The following is a 20733-nucleotide window of genomic DNA, read 5'->3' as shown; positions in this document are numbered from 1 at the left end:
CAGGTTATTGTTAGGGTAACTCATTTACACAGTGTAGCATTTTTCCCCCTACGAGGCTCTCAAACCGCTTTACATTTTGACTCCCAGTAGTCACTCACCTTTTGATGACAGCATTAGCTCAGTATTTTGCTCAAGGATACTTCATTGTTCACCAAGGGGATCGAACCCACAACCTCAGTGATATCAGATGGCCACTCTACCCCTGATCCATGTTGCCAATGGTGTTTTTCCAATTTACATCTCATGAAATGTATACTTGATAGTGCTGATTCCTCAGCAGAGGCAGCATTCATAAGTCCAATTGTTGGCTTTGCGCATAGTTCTCCCTCTCAAGCTTTCTATTACCGTTTTTTTTCACGAGAGAGTAATTTTCTGTTATTTGACAGTATTTTTCTGGCGCCCCAGCTGCTGGAAAATTACCGTTTTTTTAACTATTTATTTTCTCATTAGATGTCCTTTCTAAATAGATGTTAATACAATGAATGCTACCACTTATAGGATAGGTGACAAACTGCGGTCCTCGAGGCCCGCAGTCCTGCAGGTTTTGGAGGTTTCCCTCTTCCAACACAAGCTGATTCCAATCAGCAGGATCGTTATCAGGTTTATGCAGAACTTGCTGTTGAGCTGATGATGCTCATATATCACCTGTGTTGGAGAACGGAAATATCCAAAACCTGCAGGACTGCAGCCCTCCAGGACCGAAGTTTGACACCTATGATGTATAGGACATTACAGAAATTGTAGTTATTTTCACTTAATTCACAATGAAATTATGGTAAAATTACAAATTTTCAATGTCCATTTCTCAGTATATATCATTTTTGTAATATAATATTTTTAGGGTTTTTAAAGTTGAATTTTACATTTTATTCCATTAAATAAATAACAGACAAATATTTGTGAAATTACAATACAATTGTGAACGTATTTTAACAATCAATATATGTAGCTATTTCTAATGGAGTTTTTTTTCTTTTTCTCTTTTTATAATTCAAAAGTGCTCTGTGCCAAAAAGTACATTGGAGGATTCAAATGGAAAGTGGCTTTTCTCGTAGCAGCCTCCCACACTGATGTTATGGGGAGGTTCAAGTCAATTGCATCAAACCATCACAACTCCACAGGTGTAAAACATTAGCTCGTTAAACTACTGGTAAGTTCAAACCCTTCAAATCAAAACCATAAACTAAAGAAAAGCTAACAAACTAAAGACCAAAACCACCTTAACAATAAACTAAATCCTAAAGTGGAATATAATCCATTCACAGTGACCACCTGCCACATATTCCTCCATTTGTTCTGGGCCCGGAACCTCTTAAGAGGTGTCTGGTGTCTGTCTCTGTTGTTAATGTTCCAGATAGATGTTAATTATTCCCTTATAAGAGCAGCAGATTTATGTTTATGTTCACGTTATGTTAAGGTCCTTTTGTTGAATGATTGTAAATTCACTGTTTGTGTATTTAATTCAGCACCATCATGTCTACATATTGTATTTAAAGTAGAGATGTCAATTTTTTTTTTAAATCAGATTAATCAGTATTTTAGGATTTTGATTAATTACGATTAATCACTTCATTAAAAAGGCTTTTTATCCCCCCCAAAAATTGCCCGCCAAATTTGAAAGGCACCTATCATGTGTTAATTCATTCAACATTTAATGTTAAGAGGACGTCTTCAAAATTATTGATCCACTGCACACTCCCATCTTCTTCTTTTTCTAATTAGTTAATTACTCGCATAATTTAAAATGAAAAAGAAATTACCCCAGTAGTTTGACATGAACAAATATTCTGAATGTCATACTCAAACATCTATTAAATGACTTTACTTTAAAGCAGGGATTCTTAGACTTTTTTACCTTGGGGCTAAACTTTTCCTGTAAAAAGTGGCCTGGGGCCCATTTAGAAATTTTGATTTATGTTGACTTATTATTATTTGTATTTAATAACTAAATTTAATCTAGTTAAGGTTTATAAAATCAGAATAAATTAACATGATACAATGTGGTCATCAATGACATTTATTTATGAGTAAACACCCAATAAGATGCCCAACAAGCCAGAATCAACTTCTCAGGGGGGGGGGGGGGGGGGTGGGGGGGAGCACAAACATCTTTACCAGATAAGAATGCACGAAGCGCCTTTCGCTGTTCAACATTTAACAAGGAAACGGGGAGGTATTTCCGCGAGAACATAATTAATTGCAGCGTCCATTCATCTATGGGTGTATTCAGACCAGAAAAGTCCTTAAGTCCACTTGTTTGGTCCGTCCTAAAGCGGATCCCCCCCTACCCCTTTTGGCGCGGTTCACTGTGCTTTTTGCAAGCGGGCGATAAAGTATTGCGTAATCACGTCGTCCCGCGTGACAATCTGTGCTCCCATTGGACAAAAATGACGTGATCTAGACGCTTAACGAAAACCGGAAATAGAAGAATACATGAAATACCGACATGCTGCATTACCTCCCTGCATATTTTTTGGCCGTTATTAGATGAAATATATTTGCGAGCGTCAAGAGCAGCTCATTCAACGCAGGTTCCGCCATGTTGTTTCTAATTTTGGAACACCCTGGTCGATTGCGTAGAAGGAGCCATTGCGCTCTGCGGCCCCGCCCCACACCATGTTGATAATAACGTGGCTAAACTGAATGAATCAATTTAGCACCATACTAACGTGCAATATTACAGATTGTTTTTTTTTTTCTACACGGGGAGAGTTGGGGGGAATATTTGGTTAAAAAAAAAAAAACCTTCTACATGCGTATAAAGCCTGCGGCCGTCTCGGCCCAGAGTTACAAAACTGACATTACTTTACGGTCCACTAGTCCACTAGATGGCGCTCGCAGCCCAACCTGGCCCAATGTTTAAGAATCACTGCTTTAAAGCATGTAGTTATATTTATTGTTCAAACACAACCTATGTTTCCTTTAACATAACCATCCGCTGTCAAGCTAAAAGCTAATCTGCGGTAAAAATTAATAGTGCTTTAGAGCCGACGTGTTGTGATTTGGGGAATTTTTAAGTGCTAATTACGACAATGAAACACATTACATTTATGTGATTAATCAATGAATTAACGCTTTAACTTTGAGATTTGTATAAATAACTCAGACAGTAAAGAGAACTGATTTTAAGTTGAAGTCAAGTACGTCTTCATCTAAACTATTATATCTGTTATACATAGTTCCTGTTGATAATTGATTGTATGCTTGAGTTTTCAGAGAAATTATAGTGTCTCGTTTTTTTTTTTTTTTTACTTACTATACTGCTGTGTTGTGCTCGGCTATGTAACTTATATTGCATAACACAATGGCACACCTTTTGTTGTGCTTTTAAATGAGGTATTTCTTACACGCTTAGAGGAATGACTTCAACCTTAATTTTATCCACTATGGCTCCATTATGGTTCAGTTTTAAGTGTGAATTTTGTCTGTAGGTGGAACAAAATAACACTGACAGTAAATGTCTGTGGGCACACAGTGTCTATTGCAAACCTTTGTGATTGTGTGGCACAATCTCAGCCAAGGCTTTAGTGAAAGCAAAGGGCAGACGAAGGGCTTCAATCCAAGAATCTGTCAGACATTAATGCTGCCTCTGGCTACTTCCTACTTTAAGGACGTCTGACGTTTGGTATTTGCCGTGAAACATTTTGTATACACAAAGGCTGAATAGACCCCAGAGGCTATTCCTTTGTTCCTGTCTGCCTTCCTTGTCCTTTCACTTGTACATACAGTATACGCGTCTACATTGTCGTGACTGTTTACATGTATTCTCCTCTGTCTCTTGTGAATCTCATTCATACAATTACATTTTCTTCATGGGATAGTGATATTGTGCTGGAAGTGTTGCTATTCAATTACCTCCAATCATGGCTATAGCCTATCATGTTGATGTTGAATGTTACTCATTTATGACTTTGTTTTATTCTTGCAAATATTATTTTATAGGGTTTAATTAGCCAAATGTGGCTTTGGGCAAGTGCCTTTCATTTGCCGTCTCGACTAGAAATTGAATTGATTTTCTTTGTGGTGGCTTGTGTGTGCTTTGTCACTTTTAAGATTCGGGGCAATCAGGCCTATCTTCACCCGTGGTTGTCAGGCTAATGGTAAATGGCATTCCATGTACATAGTGCTTTGCTTTTTCACCTTACAAGGCCCTCAAAGCGATTTACATTTGGACTATATTCACCTACTGATGACGGCAGCAGGAACAACTGTGAGTTCAGTATTTTGCTCAACGATACTTCGACATGGTCACAATGGCCTGGAATTGAACCATCAACCTCAGGGTTGGAAGATGACCACTCTACCACGGAGCCACACCACCCTTAATGAAATCTATACATGTCATTGACCCATAGTAGGTGGGCTGGGATGAATGCTGATGTCTCTAATCATGCAATAATTTGAAATACCTGCAAAGGCGTCCAGGGTTTATTGATTTCTAAGCCGTGTCCAGGAGACTTGGATGAGGACAAGGTAGTGGTCTGTGGTCACTACCTGCGTTCGTTTATTAGTGCTGCCCCTCTAACTGCCTCTATTTATCAATTGTTGTTGATCACTTTTGTTGCTGGACAGATTGATATCCCCAAATTGTGTTTAACTTTTAATTACCGGTACATAGTCATTGCTGGTTTGGGGACTTCTTCAGGTTGGCAGACTCACAAAACACGCCTTTGTGTTTAGAATTTCTTCTTCCGCTCTTGTAATTGTGACACAAATCTAAATGCTATATGCCTTGCAGTTCGAGATCAGGGTTTACATGAGTTTTTTTCCCCTCCTGATTTATTCATCATGTGTCTATTGCCCTAGCCCTACTTTTGTATGTTCATTATTAAAAGTCCTTCTTCTGTGGTTTGTCTAACCTAAATAGGCTATTAATGTAAATATCTATGAGTTGAAACACCCAGTTAATTTAACATTGCGCACAATTAGATTGATTCTGTGATGTAGATATTTTGTATCATCATTTAAATTGATTCTTTTTTGCCTTCCCTGCTGATTTTTAATTCTATTTCCAATACTGTATTAAACTAAAACAATTTCCTGGTACAGTATTCACATCTCCTTAAATCAAGCCTCTCTCCTCAAGTCTCCTGAGTTGTAGCCCCAGAAGCGTGAGTGTAAGAAAAGAATTAGAGCTGAAGACAAAGAGAGCAGGAGAAAGAATGCATATCAGGAGGAGCAGAAAAAGGGAAGACGAGAAGAGTAACAGGTGAGCGCTGCGTCAGCCGGCCACATCTCAACAATGAGGTGTGAGGATTAACTGTATCTGAAGCAACGCCCCCGCTATGCTCTCAAAATGTGTATTATCTCCCCTAACAACCTCAGGCCCCATCGGAGGAGCAGCTCGTAGCCTATGCCATATTGTCAGGACCGGGAGGAGAAGGAAGTCCTTCACGCTACTTTTGGCTTCACTTTGTTATCTGTAGCAGGTGGCATACAGTCATGAGGACAAAATAGGCATGCTATTTGCTAGCTGGTGATTTACTGTATGCGTCTGACTATGCAATATTGAGTCAAGGGGGTGATTTATTTTGGACACATTGCTAAAAGATTAGGATGCATGATGATGCAATTTGCAAACAGGAATTCACATGTATAAATTCAGCTATGCTAGTCCGTGGTCCTTGTTCGGCTCTGTGTGCCCTGCGATTGGCTGGCAACCAGTTGAGGGTCTACCCCGCCTACTGCCCGAAGCCAGCTGGGATAGGCTCCAGCACCCCCGCGACCCTTGTGAGGACAAGCGGTTAAGAAAATGGATGGATGGATAGTTTGTGGTCCGTGCATTTGTTACCTAAATCCAGCGGTGGCTAACCCTACAATAAAAAACGGCCTTGTCCATAAAGTGGTAGTAGTAATTTACAGCGTAACATAGTGATGAGTGATGATAATAATAAGACCAGCAACAGCTGTTAACACCCAGAGGTCAGTCTATCTGCCTGTGTTCTAGCTCACTGTGAGTTCCAGTGGCATTACTGCACATAGTGTGCTTTTAAGCAGAGTCAATAGAAATTGATTTGGAGGCCACTCATGCCACAGGGTGGTAGTTGTGTTTGGCAACATTTTTAATCTCTGCCTATATGTTTTAATTGTGTTTCTTTCATATTGCATTATTAAATACTTACAGTTTTTCGGCTCTGGAACCAAATGCGGCTCTTCAGTCCCTCTCCTGTGTCTCCCTGAGGAGCTCTAATTTTTTTTTTATATATACTGTGTATATATATCCATCCATTTTCTTATCCACACAAGGGTCGCGGGGGGCACTGGAGCCTATCCCAGCTGGTTTTGGGCAGTAGGTGGGGGTACACCCTGAACTGGTTGCCAGCCAATCGCAGGGCACACATAGACAAACCACCATCTGTACTCAAAATCACACCTGTGGACAATTTGGAGTGTTCAATTAACCTGACATGCATGTCTTTGGAAATCGGAGTACCCAGAGAAAACCCACGCAAGCACGGGGAGAACATGCAAACTCCACCCAGGAAGGCTGAAGCCCGGACTCGATCTCACGTCCTCTGCACTGGGAGGCGGACGTGCTAACCAGTCAGCCACCGTGTGTGTGTGTGTGTGTATATATATATTTAAATAAAATATTCTTTAAATGAATTTGTGACAACATTTTTAAAAACATGATTAATTAAGTATTCAAAAAATGTCCAAAAAGAAAGAAGAAAATCAGAAATTACAATAAAATGTCCATGAAATTGCTAAATGTCAGAGAATTTAATAATAAAAAAGGCAGAAAGAAAATGTTCAAAAAGTAATGATAAAATGTCAATAAAGGAAAGAAGAAATCCCTAAAATTACCATAAAATCTCAAAAACTCATAGCAGAAAAAGGCAGTAAAATATGTCAAAAATAGCTACAAAAATGTCCAAAAAAGGAAGAAGAGACCACAAAATTGCAAAAAAAAAAAAAATCTCAGAAATTTGAAAGAAAGGCACAAAAGTCGAGAAATGTATAAAAAAAATAAAGTATGGGGGGGGGGGGGGGTGGAATCTAAAAACGGTAGATGAAATGTGGAAGAAAATTAATCTCAAAGTATTGGAAGCTGCATATTGTTCTGTTTTGGTGCATCTCTAATTAGCTCTTGGGCCCTCAGTACATTAGGCTAACACTAACATACTGTTTCATTCATCACAGTGTTCAAATGTTTTTTTTGTTATTTATTCAGCCCTAAAGTGGCTATTTTGACAGCAAAGGTTGCTGACCCCTGGTCTAGGTTGATATTGAGTTTGGTTGAGTGGTTTGAGTCTGAGGGGGTTGCTAGCAACTTTGTTTTAATATCAACAGATTATAAACAGGTTGTGGCGATTTTTTAATTTTTTTTTATGCCATGTTACATACCAATTATTGGCCGGGCCGATTATCAGCGTCGATATTCTACATTTTGATGAACACAAGAAACCTCCTCCATCATCATTTTACAGTCAATATACAGTATAAGAAAATGTTTACATTTTGTTGCGAGATAGTGTGACATGCATCAACCGATAGCGATAGAAGACACAGTCTGAAAAGCTGCTGTCACTTTATTTAGGATGGATCCAACTGAAGAGATACTGTAAGTGGCCATTTGTAGCAGCAAAACGCTTTGAATGTGATACTTTATTTGTTTTGCTGCTGTAGATGACTTTTGGAGCACAAATTAATTTTGATGGACACACTGAGAGATTGCAGAGATTGAGTTTGTGGCTGCCAAGTTACAGTTTCTATTGCTGTAGGGCGGTCCAAACCTAGTGACTGATTGACTATTAAATCTCAACAAAAACCTCTTCACACAGAGAAAATAAATAAATAAAAATACTGAATGACTTCAAATTCAATTCTGCAAACCCCAGTTCTAAGGAAGTCGGGACATTGTGTAAAACATAAATAAAACAGAAAACAATGATTTGATGATTTTTCCACTGTAAAATCAAATGAATACACAACAAAGACAAAATATCCAATGCTCAAACTGATACTGAAACTGAGGCTTCTTATAAGGCTTTAAAAAAAAAATTGCGGCTCCAGCTAGATTTGTTTTGTTTTTGTTGTTTTTTGGTCCAATACCTGTATTGCTCTTTCAACATTTTTGGATTGATGACCTTTGGTATAGTATTAATTAGGGGGTGTTAGAAAAAATCAATTCGGCAATATATCGCGATATTACAGCGCGCAATTTTCGAATCGATTCGATATGCGGCTGGCTGAATCGATTTTTAAACATACATTTTTTATGGGAATATTCAACAAAACGTCTTACTTAGGGTTAGGATTCACACATTAAGCATGGAAGAATGTTATATTAATGGAACATTAAGTGTTAATATTTAATTTCAGTGCTGTTCAAACATGAAACAAACTGTAACCTGTTTGTTAAATGCAGTGGCTTGGTTATAAGCCTGAATTTTCAGATAAATAAATACATTTTCATCCAAATCTTACAGTGTACATGTACAAGTTTACTGATTAGTATTTTCAAAATTTGAGTTAAAAAAATCGCAATAATCAATTTATAGATTCGTATCGGGATTAATCGTATCGAATCGAATCGTGACCTATGAATCGTGATACAAATTGAATCGCCAGGTACTAGGCAATTCACACCCCTAGTATTAATAGTGGCAATAGTAAGGTAATATGTAATCCACAGTATTGTCTACACCCAATATAACTGAAATACAGTGGAGTTTATTAACTGTAAATGGAATTGCTCTATTGATCATAAAAATCTGATTACAATTAAATGTGATTAGTATTTGAATCATAAATGTAACTGAGAGTGCACTGTTGCGCCACTAAAGACTACTAATCAGATGGACATATTTATATAACCAACCGTCAGCAGGCGCTTTTAGAAATGTCTGTAAAATCAAATCTAAACAAATAAAAAATGCTGCACGTAATTTGTGTACATATTTCGAGAGTCCAGCATCCCATTATGGTCTTATGCATGCAAGATGGATGCTCCATAGATTACTGATGCCATTTGTTCTATAGATGATTCCCCCCCCCCCCCCCATCCATGTTCCCATCATTTAATGAAAGTTACCCAAACATGGTCAGCTCCTTTAATGGCAGCGTCAACGAGACAAAAAGACCCTAGTGGGTGCCTGCAGGCTGTTGCACGTTAGCGTGTGGGTGTGAGTATGTCTCAGTAACACTGTGTCGGAATTGGATGTGCAGAACAAGGCAGTGTGCTTCTTACGTGAAAAAAATATTCTCTAATTTTCATAGTATGCCGTGAAAGGCATTATCAATTTTAGAGCTTGCCTTCATCCGCCAACTCACAGCTGCAGTGCCCTGCTTTTGAGAATGAGATTAACGCACAAATATGTCACCAGGCAACGCGCTCACTCAAACAGCATTCCCTCCGCTTCGGCTCCATCACTTTGCCTTCATCTCTTTCGGGTCTACTTCTCCCTTCGCCTGTTGTGCTCTGGTATTCATAGTGCTGCATTTCTGCTGAAGCCACGTGTTCTCTGTTTATCATCAAAAAGAAGAGAGGGAGAGAGAGAGAGAGAGAGAGAGAGAGACCATCTCTCTCTTTTTTTCTCTTCTAGTGCATCCATTGCCCAGACAGACCCACACACCCTCAGTTACATATACTCTTCCAATCCTCAGCAGCCTCAGGGAGATATATTCGACAAGAGCAAAATCGCAGAATCTACCGATCAGAGAAACTCTTCGCAACACCACAGGTAAAATGAAGCGTTATCTCTTCACTATATGAAAATAGCTTCAGTTGATTCCTGATCGTGAGCATGATATTTTAAATGATATATCGAGGAAGGTGAACATGGAGCTATATACAGTATATGACTGAGGACAACAGGCTAAGGTTATCAAAATGAGGAGCATATTTTGTACATTTTTTTAGCAAGACGTATGAAAATCGCTGCTGATTTTTTCTTCTTTTTTTTTGGCAGCTCAGACTCCACCACATAAAGAGCTCTCAATGCCAAACTCTGCATTGGCACGAATAGGGTGTTGACAGTGAATGTATTGAACTATGGAGCACCATCTATCTACAGCACACCATAGCTCTCATTAAACACAAAAATAAAAATAAAAAAATAAATCCAATGAAAGTCTTTTAAAATTGTTCCCAAAGAACGCCACGCTAATTCCATTGGTGTATAATTAATATGATTTAAAATATGGTTTGGGTTTAATGCAGAGAGAAGAATGATTGATCAGGTGTTTGCATAAGCAGCCCTCTTGCCTAGTTTTTGTTTCCATAGTTCGGTTAATCAAACAGGGTGAGAGCTATGTTTTTTCCATTCACACACAGAACCTTATATATATATATATATATATATATACATCTTATAGATGTAAAAAAAAAAAAACATTTTTTTTTTTTAATTTTACACCGACTGTACTTTCATTCCATGAAATTGTCCCAGAAGTTGAGCCTGCCACCTCATCGCAGATCAGTTTTTTTTTTTAGCTTGAAGTTTATAAATAGAATCATAATGAGTGTACCCTTCTGTTTTTGCTCCAACACAATGCTTGACAGAGCCGGTGAGTGATTATACCTCACCACTGTTCTACGTACACCGTGTATAGACGGGGATTTTTGTTTAGCTCGAACATTATAATAGACATCATTTGTTGTTGATCGCATGACCATATATAACCAGAATGTCACAGCACGGACCTGTTTTTTTTCTTCTTCCATATTTACAGACTGATTGCTTGGCTTGTAGAATGATAAACAGACAGGCATCACTTCAACTTTGGACATGTGACAAACCATACTGTATACATTGACACTGATGGACAGGTTGAAGTGGAGTGAATTTTGAAGTGATTGATTTGTGTGGGTTTTAACAGGTAAATCAGAATTTCAGTATTGTACCACCAGCACATTGTTCCACAACATACCAGGCAGAATCGAGCTCTACTGGATGCAGTAATTGTTGTTGTTCACCAGAAAACAACATATCGTTGCTGCTATGTGAAAAACACTTACCTGTATGTCCATTTAAAAAAAATAATATTTTTAGGTTTTTGGAATGTGTGCATTCAGTTTCAACCCAAAAACATAATAAAAAAAAAAATTGACATCAGTTTTTTTTTCACATAGCAGCGACGATATGCCTCTAAATAATGTCATATATGCTCTACTACACTTGTGTGTGGTATAGTAGTTGTCGGATCCATCTCTGACTGCCCGTTAGCTTTTTATGCTAGCATTAAGCTAGTAGAAAATTGCATGGTTTGGTTGAACAGTTTGGTGTTTGAAGACAAAATGTTTACTGTACATATGCTCTCTGTTTAAATGTGTTGCTGCCCTGCGTGAGAGAGTTGGAACAGGCAATACTTTAAAGTGATACTTGAAAACACAAAACAGTGATTTTCAACTGGTGGGTCAGGAAACAAAATCAAGCTATGGACACATTTTGGATGGGTTGCAGGCAGCTAGTAAAGAATTAAATGCATTTGAATTCTGATTTTTATTTTTTTCAGAACATTAGCGGTACCAAATTCCTACAATATTGGGTAAGTGTCAGAAAATGTGACACATGCTCTAGTCTGGGTCTTCAGCTAGTGGACGTCATAGCTAGCATTATGCTTTTCGGCGGTATATGTCAAACTCATTTCAAACTTTATCTAAAATGTAACATACATGTACTTTCAGAGGCTAGTTTTTGAACCAAAAAACAAAAGCTTTATTATTTAAAAATGTGTCTTATTAAGTTTGAATATGGTTAATTTTTTTGGGGAAGGGTACTATTTTTTGTCAATTCTTTAGTGGTCTTTTATTATAATTATTAACTGAAAGGCAGTTGACTTTTGTTCCCCCTCTGTCCTTTTATGTTTTTTGTTCAAACCGTCTTTAAAAAGATTAGAATTCAATTGAGTTATATAAGGCAAGCAGATCCACACACTGGGGAGCCTTTTAGCCCCTTGCACTTGCAAATGTTTCCTGTCAGGACCATTTTAGGGTTCGGAAAATAAAGTTGCTTTGCTTGCTTAGTAATAAGAGGACATTTAACACAAGTGTCCATATTTGTTAGTGTTACTTACAGAACATATACTAGTGTTTTTCAAGCTTTGCAAGCTTGCTGACAGTTAGTTGTGTTTGGAAGCAACTCTTGTTGCTACTTGAAGCCCACTTTCAGTTCGCACCTCCACCCCTCCTCCACTGCATGGCATTTGGAACAGCTGAACAATGGAGGTTGGCAGCGAGTGAGCTGCTTAGAAAAGCATTGTTATTAACGTGTTTAGCATGCTGATTCAGCCCCTCTATGCTTGATGCCAATCTACACTCTTCTCTAACTAGTTTTACTGCTTCTTATATGGTGTCAGGGCTGGACTGGCCGTCTGGTATACTGGGCAGATGCCTGGTGGCCCAGCCTCTTTTGGGGCAGATGCATTGCTTTTAATTATTATTTTCCAACATTTCACCACAAGAAACTGGCCTGCAATTTAGAAGGTCCAGTCCATTAATCCATTTTCAATATAGATAGCACCAAGGCTGGGCCAGGCCGGCGGGCCTAAGACAAAATGCAAGGGCTGATTTTTTTTTGTTTGTGCCAGTCCAGCTCTGTATGATCTGACACAAACTTAAATCCAGTATAACTTGCCTGTCCGTTGTCCAGGAACCTGGAAGCCTGGTCATACAGAGGATCTAACAATATTATTATTAAATTAATCACAACACAGAGACATATTTTTCAACCAGTGGCGTTATTGTCTATTTGTCCCATTGTGTCAAGCACAGTTGTCCATCCTGCATTGGTTCGGCTGCAGAAGTAAACAATTAAATAATGCTAACAAATCCCTTGAAAATTCCCCATGGTTATGCAAAGGGCAAAAACAGGACAAAAATACAACAATCTATTTTAAAACAGTTCTTCAGCCACAACAGACACTGGAACAGATCACTGAAATAAGACTGGGAGAAAAGCCAGGGCCACTGAAATACAAAATTCCTTCTTGGTAGCAACCTACACTAAGCGTGATCGTAGCCAGGACAGAGAGGCCCTGTGGAGGGTCCCAAGAGGGCAACCATGTATTTAAATATTTACTTCTTTCCTCATTTATCAAAAACTGGTATATAGCTCTCATTCTCTTGGCATTTAATGCCACAGTTAAACTGGTATATGTACTTTTATGCAGTTTTGGCTAATATACTACATAAAAACATAAATAAGACTATCAGTTACATTATCTGTATTTGTTAGTTATTTTTTATTGTTTATTTTCCAAGTTTAATTTGTTTTTTAATTAAAAATTGATGCAACCATACTAATACAATAACGAGCTAACGAGCTATATACTTGAGTGAAAATGTTTGCGCATGAGGGGGTTTGGTAGCTCTAACCTTTACATGAATATGTTTATATAATAGCACAACCCACATTTATGACACAACCTAATTCAGACCTAATTCAGTTAAAAAGAAAGAAGAAAAAGAATAAAGCCTAGTTTTTGTCAGTTTCAAAAAGTTATCATCAGTCGTCAGTTTCTAAAATTATTATTTGAGTAATTTTTTATTTATTTTAATGTGCAGTTGTGCTCATTTTTTAGACTGGCCTTTTTAGATAATTTGTAGGTCCTTTTGGATTAGCTGAGCCATTATCATTACACGCAATTCATTCTGGTCCCCGTGTCGACGGGTGTCAGGTGTTGAAACTAGTGACAGCGCCTGCACGGAAAAAAAGGCAGCACCGATAATGGGTGAATGTTTTCCCAACTCGTCACTGCTGGTTTGGGTGTTGTTATTTTCTGACAACTGTCGATATGAGGCATTCTCTGGTCATAATCACATGATGGATTTGTAATCAATGTCAATCAATCATTTTCTGACTGTGATCAATTTCAAATTTGTTTGTAATAAAACCTTTATCAATAGTGCAGGAAATGTTTTGACATTGTAATTGTAAAAATAACCACTATAATAAGCCACTGTAATTATCTAATTAAAACAGCTCTTCATTATTGCATAAGATTTGTTATCCTTCAGCTGCATTGTGGCAAACTTTACATTTTTCGTCTCTATTTGTCAGGACAAAAGGACATGACCAGATGGTTACATTTTGAAAGTTGTGTTATATTATTGTACTCTGAAAGCAACCCCCCCCCCCCCCCTCCTACATATTCACAGTATGTTGCCCATTGTATCTGAAATTCCATCTTAGCTTGCAACGGTCCGTTTTTATTATCTGACAGAATTAAAAAACCTGTTACATAAGTTACTCAACCCCAATTAATATCATAAATTTTGTTGTTTTTTGCAAAGTAACTTTGGTGATAGAGTAGGAGATTGGGTGGAGTGAGGATTATGTTATTTTATTTTGTGTGTAGGCCCATCACGATAAGAAATTTTGCTTGGCGATAAATTGCCCCAGAAATTATTGCAATAAATATTAATATTGCGGTTTTCATATAATTTTTCAACTAATATAATTATAATGGTATAATAAATAATTCCAAAGAATTCCCACACATGAACAGTTACGTTCGGCTTTCCATTTGTCCGCATTATTTCCAAATGATGGCTGTTTCTACTATTCAGGGGCCCTCACGTTGAATCTGATGCACCAAATGCGCCGCTGTTGTGCCAAAGTAGTTACCCCTGAAACATTTTTTATCCCCCGCCGCGGGATCTTATAACGTTTACCACATAAAAGTGGCGATTTTTTGTAAATGTTCCTTGTTCCTTGTTCCTAACCCTGACCTTAAACTTCAAAAAAAAAACATTAACATTTATCAGTCGTTTGAGCTTTTTCTATGTATTCTGGGATTTCCTACTTCATGCGTGGTCATTGAACGCACCTAGAGTCCATTGCATAATGCAAGCGTGTTCTTGCTTTTCTTTTGTTTACCTGAGATAAATATTATTTTTCTTGTTACAAAAGCTTGTTTCTAAAACTCAAAAACACACGTGTCTTCTTGAAAAACAAAACACAAACAGCGGCACGGGATACAGATTTTTTCGGGGGTAACTACTTTGGCACAGCACCGCCTCCAAGAGTGCATGGCAAGATGATTCACTCCTCAATATGCTAAGCACGGTTTAGGAGTCAGTCGTGACAGGAAAGTTAACTTATTACCCACCCAGTGTATTTGGTAAGGCCCGTATCTCACTGAGCAGCACAGGATTGCGAGCGTGTGTGCATGTAGAGATTGTTGCTTTTTCGGCAGGCTTCGAAGCACAAGCAATTCATAAAAACAACGCAGATAGCGGTGGTGCGCTGTTAGCAATAATGCTATATAGCTATTAGCAGCGCTACCCCTGCGGGCCCGCGGCTCACAAATGAGAAAGAGAATTGCGTGTGCTTATGAAGATGGGTAACATGCGAACCCAAATGTTTGAACTGCTTTTAAATTTGGCTTTACGGGCTCCGAGTGGCGCCGTGGGTGCACGCGGCGCGGGTTCGCTTACCCGCTCAGGAGACCATGTTTGTGTGTGTGCGTGAGTGAGTGAATCGAAGGAAGGGAAAAAAAGCCCAGGAGACCTTGTTTGTGTGTGTGCATGAGTGAGTGAATCGAAGGAAGTAAAAAAAAGCCTCCTTACGTGAATGCGTGAATGTCGCTGACATATGTAAACAAACACGCACGTACATGGCTGAGAATTATCGCACTCGGCAAATTTATCAAGCAAATTTTTTATTATCATGCAATTAATCATTTTTTTTGCTTATTGCGGCAGCCCTATTTGTATATCAAAATGTCCTTTTCCTTGGCGACCTGCTGTATAATGACTGATATCTGCTTCATTCAATGATGTGATGTGATGTGTCAACAGTGACAGCACAGTCAGACCATGGAGTAAGGGACTTAAATAGAAACCCAGTGGGCATGTCCGGAGAAAAGCCAGTCGACCATGTTAGTCATTTGCAATTGGTGTTGAGGGCTATTGCTTCCTCCTCTGTGGACTCGAGTAAAACCAAGAAGCAATCGAGGTTTATTCGGAAATCCATTCATCCTATCAGTGCACTTAACTGAGCATTGATAACTTGACATCTGGTTGTCTGTTCAGTTCAGGAAGGACTCCAACATTCACTACCTTCCCCCTTCAGTTTATTACTGGTAGCTACCTACTGTGACCGTCTGCCCTGCTGGCATACACACCGCTTTCCTGTCAGTGAACCACGAGAGCGTTCGTGTCGTTAAAAGATTCTCACTGACCATGTTAACATGCACAAGTTAATTAAAAGAAATGATTGCTTCTCTCCAGCTTCACACACACTTCTCCATGAAGTCCATTCACTGTGTAGTATTGTGTTTTACACTAGTTGATCTTTCCCCAAACTATGTCCGCCTCCACAGACCCTTGAAATTTGCTGCAGGCACCCTTAACCCTTATTCCCTAACCAGGCTTGGGGAGTAACGGAATACATGTACCGCCGTTACGTAATCATTGCAATTTTTTTTTAACTGTATTCCATTACAGTTACAAATGTCTAAATGTGTGTGCTCTTTCTTACGTCAAAGTATGTTTCATTTAACACTGCTGTACTTTTTTACGGATGGCCTTGGTACTTACTGATAATTCTCTTACTGTAATACTAATTTAGGCCGACTTTCATTAGGGTGACAAGCGCACTAGAAGACATTTGTTTTCCTTTTTTTTGGTTGACATTGACTAATAAAAGCGACTTCTATTTATGTCCGTTTAAATTCAAATGTGAATAGGGAAAATGCAGTTTTGATGTATGTGTGCCTATTTGTGGTGTGGATTTGCTTAAGCCCGTATCTCACTGAGCGGTGAAGACTTGCAAGCATGTAGTGAATGTTTTTTGTCACGGCTCGTTTAAGGTTGCAGAAGCTTGCAAATACATTTGCCAAGCATTTTAAACAGTTTTGACGGTGGCAAACATTTTTTCTTGTCGCCATTAAATTTTGAACATTTCAACCATTTTTTTTATTTTTTTTTACTTTTTATTAATTAGTGAAAAAGAAAGATCAGCAGCAACAGTCGTAACAGCAGCAGTTATAACGACTGTTGTTTTTTTTATTTTTTATTTGATGTGCTCTCTTCGCATTCTGTTGCTTGGCAACCTGGTCCATTCTTAATTTGCATCGTTTCCTAAGTGTCCAGTTATGACCACGGTATTCTGATTAAATTGCTTATATTGGATTTATTAAAAAGTTAATACAAATGTATTAAAAAGTGAATACAAAAACACACAATCCAAAGTAGCCTGTAGATGAGTCGTGCACATGTCACTGGCGACGATTAGTGTAACTTGAGGATCCAAGTGAATTTCGCTATCAAAGAGCGACATATTTTACAAATGGATCTCCATGGATTACAATCAGAAGTGGGTAGAGTAGCCAAAAATGGGCTTTTTGCACAAATCCACTACCTCCTGAACTCAATTGTAAAATTCTTAATTGAAATAATGTCTAAACAATACACATAATGAAACTGTTGATGGCTGCAATGCCAATGCCAATCACCATAAAAAAGTTTTGGACATTTCTGTATGAAGAATAATTTATGAACAACAAATTTACATAAATAAAAATGTACGTAATGTATGTATGTAAAATCTACATGAAATTTACATTTTAAATAACACAATTAGGATTTTCCTATAGCGCAAGTAGCATAAAAAATGTCTTACTTTACATTTAGCTTGATTCAGGTAAGCACAAATGCCTTTTATTTTTCTGCAGGTGTATATATATATATATATATATATATATGTTAATATTTTATTATTGGGACTGTATCCAACAATTAATTGCCACATCTCAGCAATCTACATTGTTTGCTTTTGATAAAACGCTGTGATTGTTGTTTGTTTTTGACAAAACGCCGTTTTTTTTTCCTTCTTTTTTTTTTTTGGGGGGGGGGGGGTTCTTCATTGTCCCGCTAATTTATGAACACACTGCTACCTGTTTCTTATTAGGACCTTACTCTGACCACAAATCGCCAAAACGAGCTGTTAGTTAAAATAAAAGCAAAGATCGTGTAGCAATTTCCACATATATTTTGAAGTATATTTCAATTCAGCTCTCATTGAGTACATGCTACAAGTTGGAGTCTTCAAAAGGATGTTACTAAAATTCTGAGCGAGGGTTCATCGTAGTTGCGAGGCTGATTACAACTTGTGTTACATTTCAATTGAAGCTAGGCTAGCACGCAGCATGCTCTGAGATCATGTTGACAAGATCTATCAAATAAAGGCATTGATTTTGCTCGAGTTTTATGCATTCTATGACCTTGGCTTTTGTTTACTGTGAGTGGACTACGCAAATACAAACGGAGCGAGCAACTTACCGACCGCAGGTGTAGTGGCGACTGGCGAGCGACCTGGCAGAATGGGGCGCATCTCGTATGCCGTCATCCAAGGATAATAATAATTTGTTTTATGTAAATTATGTTGTTGAATTTTAGTTTTGGAAGGCAATAAAACTACTTTCACAAACAATTTTTTAAATATAAAATAAATAAATGGACAAAGGGGAACTTTGGGCATCAGTGCTAAAAGGGGATGTGACCCAACCCCCACTCCCCCCTTTCACTTGCCTGGTTAGACACACCTGGATTAATCATGTCCAATCATGAAAGACAGGAAATGAAGAAGTGGTACTGAGTTCGGGAAGTAGTGGATTTGTGCAAAGAGCCCATTGTACTCAAGTAAGAGTAGTGTTACTTCAAAATAATATTACTCAAGTAAAAGTAAAAAAGTACTTGCTGAAAAGAATACTCAAGTACTGTGTCACGGCTTGAGAAGGGAGGACCCAGATGCAGTGAGGTAGGAGAGCCACGGCAGGGATGCGGATAACTTCGGTTTAATTGACCAACAAACGTAAACACAAAATCACGCACACAGGCGGACAAAAGTAAACACAAACTCACGCTCCTAAGCGGATAACAAACAAAATCAAAATCACGCACACAGGCGGACAAAAGTAAACAAACTCACGCTCCTAGACGGATAACAAACAAAATCAAAATCCCGCACACAGGCGGACAAAAGTAAACACAAACTCACGCACAGTGGCGGCAAAAAGGTAAGTCATGGGGAGCAGGAGAAATTCTTGTAGGAGCTAATCCAGTCGGGTTAGGAGAGCGGCATCTCGGAGTAATCACCCGACACTCCTTGCTGTGTTCGTCAGGCTTTTATCCAGGCCTGATTAAATGATGGGCAGCAGGTGTGTATGGTGGGCTCCGCCCACCAGCTGTTTCTCCAGTGCCTGAAAAGGAAACAGAGCAGCTGACCCCAATCATGACATACTGAGTAACTGCTTGCACGTGAAGTCTGATTTAGCAAAACAACACAAAAACAATGTCATTAGATAGACAAAAACATAAAATTAGGGGAAATGCTGGCATCTTCAAATCATAAAATACAAAAAAATTAACTTTTTGAGCTTGTTGTGTTTTAACTTCTTCTATGGTGTTAAAGCAGGCATGCTCAATGAGAAGTGTCCTCTTTTTTGCTTGTTTCAGAGCTTATTGTTAATTGTTTGATTGACTCTAATGGTCAAAGATGACACTCCCTTGGGGGGTTAGAGGAGGTTGAATGGGTCTCTATAAAGACTCGGTTCCCATGTCACATTGAAGAGCCATTCAAAAGACTCAATTCGTTCGTGAACGTCACATCACGAGTGTCCGTAGAAATGCTCCCACACAGTCAGTCAAGCGGAGCGCTTACGTCAAAATACGGTAAATCTAATGTATAAATGGGGAGGCGAGTAACGACTCTAGTGTAGTCCAATATAGCGGAGTAAGAGTAGTGTTACTTCTTCACACATCCACTCAAGTAAAAGTAAAAAGTATGGGGTATTTTCCACAGAGGAGGTGAGACTTCCGACTTCCTGGTTTTCACACATCAGCTTTGTTTCCGTTTCCTGTTTGCGACGCGTGGGCAGTTCTTGCGCTTCCGCCCCTTGGTTGTGCGCTCCCGTCGACGGGTGCGAGTGTTTAGTGTGTCTGTCTCAGTTGCCCGAAGCATTTCAGAGAGTTAAGACACTCTGCGCGGTTGGAGGGGGGCGCAGCGGTGGGGGTGCGAGTGATGGAACGCGGCCATCAGTGGCCGGAAACGACACTGATGTGTGAAACCCGGAAGTCGGAAGTTCCTGGCATCTACCCCCTTGTGTGGTCAAACTACTCTTAGAAGTCCATTTTTTACTCAAGTAAATGTAATGGAGTAAATGTAACTCGTTACTACCCACCTTTGATTACAATTCACATATCTCATGAAAACTCCATGATCCGGAAATTAGGGCTTCCCTTGGACTTCACACTTCTTTGGTGATTGCGCAACGGGAGAATATGGTCCCATAATGTCTATACTTATTATGTAAGCGTATAACGACAAAATCATGAAAGCTCTGACATTTTACAACTACTCCTAGATCTAACTGTAACACATAACACATAACACAATCAGTCCACATCACCCCATATTTGTTACATAACAAGCCTCGAGCCTCAGGGAGAAATCAAATAACGCTGCACACTCTGACAGTTGGCGTCTCGTCAGTACGATTTCCTTCAATTCCTTCCTTGATTGAACTCAGCACTACTGTATGACGTCAGCAAATATTTTATGTCATAAAGGTTGAATACTCTTTTTTTAACTTTAACTTCTCTCTCAATCTCTTTTAAACTATACAGCAGAATCATGTAAATTAAAGTAAGTGAATATCACCAAACAAAAAGGTCATAAAAAGTATGAACCGTGCGTTGAAATAATGATAATAATGAAAATGTCTCTGTTTGGACACAAGTGTTCTTACTCAGTGTGAAATTTGAGTTGAAAACACACCTAA

The 20733-nt window shown here is 38.7% G+C and overlaps 1 protein-coding gene across 5 annotated transcripts in view; it reads left to right on the top strand.

The window, feature by feature from the left end:
• The first annotated feature begins 9520 nt into the window (after positions 1-9520).
• The window catches only part of ndrg4 (NDRG family member 4), a 47163-nt gene continuing 35950 nt past the window's right edge, over positions 9521-20733 (top strand). For 2 of the 5 annotated variants that reach the window (XM_077567447.1, XM_077567445.1), the window contains exon 1: positions 9521-9686. The gene's annotated coding sequence lies outside the window, so the exon portion shown is untranslated. The remainder of the gene's footprint in view (positions 9687-20733) is intronic. The other 3 variants (XM_077567449.1, XM_077567448.1, XM_077567446.1) reach the window with 3 other exon arrangements.

Source organism: Vanacampus margaritifer, chromosome 6, assembly GCF_051991255.1.
Source record: "Vanacampus margaritifer isolate UIUO_Vmar chromosome 6, RoL_Vmar_1.0, whole genome shotgun sequence".
In the NCBI taxonomy this organism is placed as follows: Eukaryota; Metazoa; Chordata; class Actinopteri; order Syngnathiformes; family Syngnathidae; genus Vanacampus; species Vanacampus margaritifer.
Note: the sequence above shows the minus strand (reverse complement) of the source record. Positions and strands in the feature narration are given on the sequence as shown.